Source organism: Otolemur garnettii, unplaced genomic scaffold (genome assembly GCF_000181295.1).
Source record: "Otolemur garnettii isolate 467f Iridium unplaced genomic scaffold, OtoGar3 scaffold00081, whole genome shotgun sequence".
NCBI classification, from domain to species: Eukaryota; Metazoa; Chordata; class Mammalia; order Primates; family Galagidae; genus Otolemur; species Otolemur garnettii.
The window spans coordinates 7,091,839-7,096,521 of record NW_003852476.1 but is presented as its reverse complement, the minus strand read 5'-3'; positions in this window follow the sequence as shown (position 1 = coordinate 7,096,521).

Below are 4,683 nucleotides of genomic sequence, written 5' to 3'. Positions count from 1 at the left end.
GAGAGCGACCGGGGGAGCTGGGGATGGGTGAGAGCCGCGGGGCGGGCAGGCGATGGGCGCCGCGCCTCTCAGGTCGGGGTCACTTGCCGCAGGCCCTCGCTGGGTGTCCCCTGCGGAGGCCGGGTTTGGGAACAGGGGTGGGGCGGCACTTTGAGCCGCTGAGGAAGCAGCAGGGTTTGGCCAGGGTTTTTCAGACGCAGCTGCTTCTGCTGGGAGACTCTTCGCTTTGGAGCAGGACTGAGAAGAGGAGAAATGAGGTGGGGGCTGTGTGTTGGTGTGGCCGGGGGTGAGGAGGCTGGGATGAGCAGTACGGGGCTTTCTGCCTTCTGGACTCCCTCCCCAGTGTGCTGGTGTTGTCTGCATGTTCGAGCAGTCCATAGACTTTGAAGAAGGATACACTAACGAAACCAGGAAAATCAGCCTGGAGTCTAATTCCTTTCGGTGATGTCTGTGGCTGCTTACTAGCATGGTGCCAATGATTTTTAGAAAAAATGTTCCTGCGATCTAAATACTTCCTTTACACAGCTGGAAAGTTATTTTGATTCAACAGCTAATTAAAACTTCAGGCTAATATGTCTTCTTTAAAATGAAAATGTGCAAAAGCAAAGTATTTTTCACAAAGGGAACTGGAGATGTGTGCGGGTTTCAGTCACTTACACTTTAGTATAAATTTACCCAAAAGGATGCATCATTCTGCTACCTCATTCAAGCTGTATTTTTATGTTTATCATTGTGTTTTTTGTTATTGATAAATAGGGTTGTTTTCTTGAGGAGGGAGGATGATTAGAACATCAAAGTAGCTAGCCAGTGAGCCAAATGAGAGAAGAGAAGATGGAGACCCTAGTACAAAGATTTTGCCTAAAGCTACCCTCAGAGAGAGAATCTCACTGAGGAAGGAGATGGGCCACTTCCCCGGTTCCCTATAGAATCAGGCCAGGCCCTGGAAGGAAGAGAGCACTGGTGGGAATCAATTAAAAAGAAAAGTTGCTGTCTTTGGAGCCCGGGCAGGTCTGCTGTGCAGGGTTATATGTATTAATGTGGGGTCAGCCTTTTTGCAAGGATGAAGGGGCGAGGCAAAGTGGCCATACAGTTCTCAGAGGCCCCTGATCTTTTTGGCACCTGCTACCTACTTAATGCTCATGGCAAAACTTAATGGTTTGCTAACACTTTTTTTTTTTTTTTTGCAGTTTTTGGCCGGGGCTGGGTTTGAACCCCCCACCTCTGGCATATGGGGCCAGTGCCCTACCCCTTTGAGCCACAGGCGCTGCCCTGCTGATACTTTTTTACTCCTGAGGTATAAAAAGCCAATAACCTAAAATTGAACCTTCTGAAGAAATAATAAGCCACAGTGGGTTCAAGGATGGATTTCAGTGGACAGGTGTGAAAGGAAGCTTTCAGACTGGGACACTTCAAATCCAGGAGGTGGCCACAGCCAGAACACACCACTGCCCCTGCCTTCTCACTGGCAGTAAGGGGAGAATGAAGTGACCTCTCAATCAGCTTGCCCTCCTGTCCAGCTCATCTCAAGAGACTCTTCAAGTTCCAATCACACTGAACTTTTTTCAGTTTCCTTGAATAAGGAAGGTTCTCACTTGCCTGAGGTATTTTGGTTTCTTTTTTTTTTCCATTTTTGGCCGGTGCTGGGTTTGAACCCACCACCTATGGTATATGGGGCTGGTGCCCTACTCCTTGAGCCATAGGTGCCGCCCAAGCCTGAGGTATTTTGTACGTGCTGTTTCTTCTTCCTTTGTGAGCCTCCCTCTCACCTGGCTTACTCCTACTCAGCCTTCAAGTCTCAGCTTAAATACCACTTCCTCCCAGCGGCTTCCCCTGACAGCCTCCCACTGACTAGATGAGCCCCCTAATTACATTCCCTATTCACTCTATGGATCCTGCTTCACAGCATTCATCATATCGGATTCTAAGTCAGGTCAACCTGGTTAACTCCGTGTGCCCAGTGTCCCCCACACAGTGCCTGGAACACCAGAGGTAACCAAGAGCACGGGGGAGTGAAGGGTTCCACCCTGCCTGGTTGACGTCCTTGTTTTCACTTTAGCTACGGAGCTATCAGTTAGAAAACTTGCACAAAACATGAAAACAGCTCCCAGTTGCTGCCTTTTTCATTATTTAAGCAGAATACTGAGGTTGGAGGAAAGCCTAATATACAGAAAATAGTTTTCTGCCCTTAATGAGACGTCATGTTTATAAAGCAACATTTTTCCTTCTCAAAGCATCTTCTAAAGGTCACTGCCTGGGTTTTAATAGCATTGGGAAATACTCAACCTAAAGTCATTTATATATTGTCCTAATTGTCTTCTCTCCCTGTTTTCTAAAGTGGTTGTGAGTCCTCTGAGATGAACTGTTTTATCTTTCCTTAAAACATTCCCCTCGACCTGGGGTAAAGCAGCCTCCATAATCACATGCTGTATCTTTATGGAGAAAAAAATACACACACACACACACACACAGGGAGCAGCTAGATAACTTGACCAGTATGGACAGTACTTTCAATATTATACTTTATCTAAATGGACTAGGAAACCTTTTCTGTTGTCAATCTAACTCACCAAATAATTGCCAAACCTCCTCTTCCTCTGGGACAAGCTCAAGAAATATAACAGATGTTAGAAGGCTTGAACAAAAGGTCAAGGCAATCCCAAGATCAGGGAAATGCTTGGTAGCAAAACTGGAAATAGAACACAGGTATGATTTTAACCTTTACTGGGCCATTTATGTCTGCAGATATAATTCTATAAATTCTGCAATTTTCCTAGTTAGAGATTAGAACAAATCTTTCACAAAACAATTTTGGATTTTAAATTAAAAATTAAAACACCATAAAAATCTGTCTTGTAATTTATCTAAGTTCTAATGTTCTCATCGCTGAATCATGCCTCTCCTAAAGATGACCATCGGGGTAAAGCTAATCTTGTTTGCTGAAAAGAATGAGATGTTTTATTATGTAGTGGAATGCACATTAAAATTCATCAGCACTCTGAAATGTCACCCAAGCTTCCCCTTGAGCCATATTTCTGGATCTTTCTGGAGATACCCCAAGGAGACTGTAAGGAAACTGTGAAACTTACAAGACATATAATGTGATATGACTCATCAATAAAATGCTACTCAAGATGGATAAGATTTTTTAAATTACTATAAAAAAACAAAACAAAACAAAAACCTAAAAGAACAAAGAACCAGAGTCATAGATGGCTGTCTCAGTTAACTAACATTTAAGGATGGGTAAGCCTGTGTGGAAGCAATTATCAGAAGATAGCAATCATCTGTCAAGTTTTAGGGTCTGCAGATGACATGCACTAAGATTAATATACGAGAAAAATCTGTTCCCTTTGCGTTCTTCTTTTGCTTGTAGTTTGATACTTGTTTTGATGTTCTTAACATGTCTTATATGTATGTACTTAGTAGCGTATATTCACATATGGAAAAGATCAATCTTGCTTAGCCTGCTAGCTCCTGTGGCTTTGGAGATGTGAATCCTAATGGTTTTTGTTTGTAACAGTTCCCTTTTAACAGTTTTGAAATGAGTCTAAATCTAAGATGACTATGAGAGAGCAAGGAAAACCCTCAGTCAGCCCATAATATTCTATGGGTTGGAAGAAACTTAAGCAAAAAATGAGCCAGCCATTAGCAAACTTTCCGTAAATAACCACCACTACCACAGCATTGGAAATAAGGTCTTAAAAGCAGAAAAAGATGTAAGTATGCCAGAGACTGATTTAAAAGATTCTTAGCAATACTTATTTTTGTTTTTATTTATTTTTTGGGACGGAGTCCTACTCAGTCACCCTGGTAGAGTGTTGTGGTATCTTCATAGCTCATAGCCACCTCCAACTCTTAGACTCAAGCAATCCTTTTGCCTTGACTTCCAGAGTAGCTGGGACTACAGGGGTCCACCACAACACCCAGCTAGTTTTTCTATTTTTTTAGTAGAGATAGGGTCTTGCTCTTGCTCAGGCTGGTCTCAAACTCCTGAGCTCAAGTGATTCACCTGCCTAGGCCTCCTCGAGTGCTGGGATTGCAGATGTGAGCCACATGCCAGGCAATACTTACTTTTCTAGATGAACAAATAAACTATGATCCCCAACCTTGTTAAATAGAGGTGGAGCCATGTGAGTAGCTCTGGCCAGGGGAGTTTGGACAGATCTGAAGATCGCTGCCTCTATGCCTGGCTCCTAAAGTATACCCTTTGACTCTCATGCCTTGCCTTCCTCCCCTATTAGCCTGGGAAAATACCCCTTCAGAGTTCAGCACTCTGAGATGGTCGGGTCAAAACAGGAGCTTCAGCTCCCGAGACTCTGCTAGAATGGAAGCTGCTTGGGCAAAACATGTGGCAGGTTAGGGAGCAACAAACCTTTCTCATGCTGACCCACCTGCGTGTAGGGTTACCACAACAGGTGGCACTAATTGCCTCAACTGAAACAGTATGTAAAAACGGTAAAAAGTAAATTATCCCTGATACATCCATGAATTTTTTTCTATAGTCTTTTTCGGGGGGGATTGTCAGCCCTGTTCTTAGTGTTATGTAGACATCTGACTATAGCAGCCCGGCTCCCTCTACTTCTAGCTTATTAGAACTGGGCGTATGAGGAGAAAGTGGTCTGGACAAGAGCTTCTCTGATGATGAATTACCTACACTCTTGTCAGGGAACACCTACATTTGGC